Here is a 5862-nt window from a genome sequence, read left to right as displayed (position 1 = left end):
CTGAGGCATGACCAGTAGATTGGCTTAAGACCTACAGATTGAAACTGGAGTTCAGACAGGTAGCATAAAGTATGACATCTGTAGAATATATTCTTCCTCATTTGTTTCATCCCTTTGTTTCTAAAGAACAAGAAGATTTGGATGGATATAAGATTTATAGTCAATAAACTGCACTTCTTAAGTAGATTGAAGGTTAACTAGAATGGCCACACTCTGTTAGTGACTTACTCCTCTGACCACAATTCATATCCCAAAATTTGGAAGGTGGGAAGGGGTGTACCTGTGCAAGACACCATCACTATAAAGCTGGGAAAGAGTCACAAAACAGGACCGCTGGTGACCTGGCAGTGATAACATTTCTTGGGCAAATTGCATATTTATTATTACTCTGATTTCTATGAACTTTGCAGCCTGTATTTGTTATTTTATTTATTTATCTATTTATATTTATTTTTCAGTACTGAGGATACAACCAAGGGGCACTCTACCTCTAAACTCTATTCCCAGTACTTGGTTAAAATTTTGAAACAGGATCTCATGAAATTGCTGAGTGTTGCCTCAAACTTGTGATCCTCCTGCTCCATCCAGCCTTCTGAGTGGTTGAGATTGCAGGAATACACTACCATGCCTAGCTGCAGTCTATATTTGAATATTAAACTGAGTCCAAATACACAACAATGAAAGAAAGGGCAGTAGGTCAACTAACCAAAATTTGTAACTCTTCATATCTAGCTTTTGAGAAAAAAAAAATGTCAACTATTTTGAGTTTTTTTTTTTTTTAAAATAAAATTCTCCAGATAGGAATAATCTCTTATATCTAATATATGATTTATATTAATCTCATAATGACCTTTCTAGAAGAAGGAAAGTATAAATCAGATCCTGGGTATAATTTTTAAAGGAGTCAAATTTACCTCCAGGACTTTCCTATTCCCCATTGGCATCCTCCTACATCATCTGGAGGATATTCTCTGGATTCTAGTTGCAGAATCCCTAAAGAGTGACATGAGTCCTACAATCAAAATTTACACATGCTCTATTCCTCGTGCCATCCACCCCTTCCTAACAGACCTTTGCTTTATTTGGATCACCATCAGAATATAGTTTCCAGAATATGTAGGGACATCTTATGTCTAGCTTATAATCTTATTTTCTGCTTGGCATCTGTGGGTAGCAATATGCATTTTTTAATAAATAGATGATCCATTCATTGCCTCTGGTTTGAGTTAATCATTAGAATAGACACTTCTAATTCAGATTATGTTAATCAGTGTTTCAAGTTTTATCATAAAAGCAAATACAGTTCCTTAAGGATATTATCTGAACCCTGCAGTAGCATTTCCAGATTAGTTTGGTATTTACAATTTACAATTTAGTTTGGTATTTACAATTTACAATTTTATATTTTGATAGCATTTGCTACCAACAGATTAAAACTGAAGTTTAGGTTTTCCTTAGCGCCTTTCATCCACAACTATCTACTTATACAACTCAGTGAGAAGACATTAAAGCTTATAAATTAGCTACACTTCCCTTAATGCTTAAGATCTTATATTCACAACTAAAAGAAAATTTTATATGTGAAAGGAGTTTTAAGAGTTTAGCATTGCAGCCTCCTCCCTGTGAGTTATTTAATGCCTAATCCAACCAGCATGAATAATTTGAAATATGATTTCTAAATATTACCTTGATACAATTACTCCCTTATCTGTACATTAGCCCTGGGAAAAACAGGGGGAGGGATGTTTATAAACAACAAAGAATTTTACTAATTGTGAAATCACTCCAATTTCTCTCCTTCCATTTGGATTATTTTAAAAAAAAACTTTTGCTATTGTGTGATAAATGGTAAATCTAATGGCTTTAAATTAGTTTAAAATTAATAGGTGCTTCAAAAAATTCTTACCTGATGTTTATCACAGTGAGGTAAATGTATATTTCAGGAGATTTCACCAAATCAATTCAATGTAAGAAGGAGAAACTGTGAGAAGGGAGACTGCATGAGTTTTCTTAGTCTGCTATAGCAAAGGACCACAAACTGGGTGGCTTAAAACAACAAAGATTCGTTTTCTTCTGTTTCTGGAGTCTACAAGTCTGAAATCAAGGCATCAGTAGGGCTGTGCTCTCTCTGTGACTTGGAGCTACTCCTCGCTCCCGGTGACCATCAGTCCCTGGCATCTTCCTCCTTCAGCTGAACACTCTTCTCTCAGCCTCTGACATCAGATGGCTTACTTCCTGGGCATCTCTGCCCAACATTCCCCTTCCAAAAAACACCATTTAGGACGCCAGACATCTATTTGCTCTCTCAAAGCCATTTCTGCACCAACCATGGCGACCTTCCTGGAGCTCAGCACCAAAGCCAAGATGCCCATTTTGGGTCTGGGCACCTGGAAGTCTCCCCCGAACAAAGTCAAAGAAGCTGTGAAGGTGGCCATCGATGCAGGATATCGCCACATAGACTGTGCCTACGTCTATCAGAATGAGAATGAGGTGGGAGAAGCCATCCAAGAGAAGATCCAAGAGAAGGTGGTGAAGCGGGAGGACCTCTTTATTGTGAGCAAGTTGTGGTGCACCTTCTTTGAGAGGAAGCTTGTGAAGGAAGCCTGTGGGAAGACCCTCAAGGATCTGAAACTGGACTATCTGGATGTCTCTCTTATTCATTGGCCCTGGGATTTCAGGCTGGGAAGGACTTATTCCCCAAAGATGATAAAGGCAACAACCTCATTGGTAAAGAAACATTCTTGGATGCCTGGGAGGTCATGGAGGAGCTGGTGGATGAGGGGTTGGTGAAAGCTCTGGGTGTTTCCAACTTCAACCACTTCCAGATGGAGAAGATCTTGAATAAGCCTGGACTCAAATAGGAACCAGTGACTAACCAGGTGGAGTGTCACCCATACCTCACCCAGGAGAAACTGATCCAATATTGCCATTCTAAGGGCATCACTGTCACAGCCTACTGCCCCTGGGCTCTCCAGATAGACCTTGGGCTAAACCAGAAGACCCTTCACTATTGGAGGACCCTAAGATCAAGGAGATTGCTGCAAGGCACAAAGAATCCCCGGCCCAGGTTCTGATCCGGTTCCATATCCAGAGGAATGTGATTTTGATCCCCAAGTCTGTGACCCCAGAACGTATTCTCGAGAACTTTCAGGTCTTTGACTTCAAATTGAGTGATGAGGAGATGGCGACCTTACTCAGCTTCAACAGAAACTGGAGGATCTGTGTCCTGGCTGACCAGGCTAATTTGCTGGACTAACCCTTCAATGCCGATTACTGGAGCTTCTCCTGATGAGACACCTGGTGGATTCTTTCTCTTCATGAAGTGGAATTTGCTCTCCCTGAGGCCCATTTTAACTAAATTTATATGAAATTATATTGTGCTTGATCTTGTCAGAATCTAGGCAAATTTTTTTTTAAAAAAAGTTTATTAGTGCATTATAATTGTACATAATGGGATTTTTTAATGCTCTAATCGTCCATGCACGCAACATTAGTTGCTCCTTCCCGGAACCTTCTTTTCTTCTCCTCCTCCCTCCCCCTAAGCAAGGTTTTATTTAGATCCATATGTTGAACCAGGGAAAGACTTATACAGGGAAGTATGACTCAGATGAGCAAATGACTATTTCTTCCACTTATTTGATCTGAACAAATGTTTGTTAAACTACAGGGTCTCTGCTACCATTGAGGATGCAAAAATAAAAATAATAAAAAAAAATAATGAAAGTAAAAAAAAAAACAAAACACCAGTTATAGGATTGAAGCCTACTCTAATGATTTGATGTTAGCTTGATTACTTCTGAAAAATACTCTGTTTCAATAGTTACATTAAAGGTACTAGGAGTTAGGATTTTAACATGTCTTTTGAGTGAGACTTAATTCAACCCATAGCAGAGAGTTCAAGACAGCTTCAAGGTGTTCATCTTGGGCTATTGGCCTGCTGTTTCAGCCATTCCTGAAAACTGACACTATAGGTAGAAAATGGGTTTGGAATGAGGGAAAGTTTTAAGAATAAACAGATTATGAGTGCTGTTATCAATTTTACTTACCCAAGCAAACTCCATAGGACAAAAAGACGTCAGTACCCTCTGGCTCAATAGCATTTCGATATGCCAGCAAAGACATGACCAAAAAAAAAAAAGAAATCCAAGCAAAAATGATGAGAATCATGGGAGAGGTATAGTTATATATAGAAATAAGTTTAAAAAGGATAATAGAATTTCAAAAAGAACAATGATCAACGGTGTTGTTTGTTCAATTTGAAAGAGAATTTTACATTTTTGTTTCTTAAGCTTAATAGATCAGAAATAAATATGCATTCCAATTAACAGAAAAAAATAACAATGAAAAGACACTTCAAATAAGGTGAAATCATATGCAGATGTTAGCTCGATTTTGAAGGAATAAATTTCTAATATTACTGCCACCATGTTGGTTTCCTGGATGGTTTCAATGTAAGGTGGTGAGAATGCAAATCATGAAGACAGCTGTGTTTGTCTATGTTTGTAAACATGTTGGCTGCTGTGTGATCTCTCAGAAACAACTGGCTCCCTGCCTCAGCTGTCTTCACGACCCTCACCTACAGTGATGAGGGCTTGCAGGTCAGATCAGAACACAGATCAGATAATTAGATCATGAGATGAGTTGGTCCTATAATTATTGTTGAAATGGCTAATAAGCCCTAAGGTCACAATTACAACCTAATAATTTGTGAACTTTGATCCTTTAAGGAGTTCCATTTAAAAGCCCAGAGTCATTACATTTACAAAAGCCAATTGCTAAACCTCCCACCACACAGGCAACTTCACAAGTTAAATCTGGATTTTTTTTTTTTTTTTTTGCCTTTTGTCTTAAATTACTAATAGGGAAACTTCCCATTTGTATCACTATACCAAGTGTAGTGGAGAGAACACTGAACTGGGAGTGATGGTGTAGGGCTCTAGCTCTGCCTCTTCTATTAACTTACCTCAAAATATGAGTTGGACACTGACTTTCATAAGCCCTAGTTTTCCTCACTTGCAGAAAAAAGGGACATGAAGCATAGTTTAAAATAAATTTTCACTAATTGGGTTTGTCTGTTGAGGCTACAATAACAAAATCCATAGATTAGGTGTTAAGATAAAAGAGAAATTTATCTTACAGTTTGGATCTGAGGCATCCCCCCAAAATTCACATGGGAGACAATGCAAGAAGTTTCAGAGGAGAAATGATTGGGTTACAAAAGCCTTAACTCAATCAGTGATTTAATCCCCCTAATGGGATTAATTGAGTGGTAACTGAAGGCAGGAGGAGGTAGGTCATTGGAGGTGTACCTTTGGGATATATATTTGTATCTAGGGAGTGGAGTCTCTCTCTGCTTCCTGATCATCCTTTGATCTGTTTCCCTCTGACATACTCTTCTATCATGATGTTCAGCATTTCCTTAAGCCCTGAGGTATGGAGCCTGCTGTCTACAGATTGAGACTTCTGAAACCATGAGCCCCCAAATAAACTTTTCCTCTTCTACTATTGTTCTGTGCGGGGGACCAACCTCGCACATGACTGAGTTAACTCCCCTGCTAGGCAATGTGGCATCAGGCACCCATGCTGTTAGACTTCCCCACTCTTCTAGGGTTCCAGTGACTATCTTCATGTCTGGGTGTGTCTTGCTACAGCCCCAAAGGGGGAGCTATGCTCACCTGTTCCTTTGTAATATTACCCCTTGCCTTGTTTAGGATACAATGTTCCATGGAAGTGCCTTGTGTGTGTCCCCTTCTCTTATTGTGCCCTTGGGTGTGGCCAACCTAGATGTCAGTCAAGCTGCTGACAATGGACATCATGAAGATAGACTCAGCCCCCTGAAACCTGACCCCTTGCCTCATTTGA

At 39.1% G+C, this 5862-nt stretch overlaps 1 pseudogene; it reads left to right on the top strand.

Annotated features, from left to right (window-relative positions):
- The first annotated feature begins 2286 nt into the window (after positions 1–2286).
- On the top strand, positions 2287–3275 carry LOC124105162 (aldo-keto reductase family 1 member B10-like; annotated as a pseudogene).
- The last annotated feature ends 2587 nt before the right edge of the window (positions 3276–5862 follow it).

Source organism: Marmota monax, unplaced genomic scaffold, assembly GCF_021218885.2.
Source record: "Marmota monax isolate L192 unplaced genomic scaffold, Marmota_monax_Labrador192_F-V1.1 WCK01_AAM20220418_F8-fsc00129, whole genome shotgun sequence".
In the NCBI taxonomy this organism is placed as follows: Eukaryota; Metazoa; Chordata; class Mammalia; order Rodentia; family Sciuridae; genus Marmota; species Marmota monax.
The sequence above is the reverse complement of the archived record's forward strand: the minus strand, read 5'-3'. Positions and strand labels throughout refer to the sequence as shown.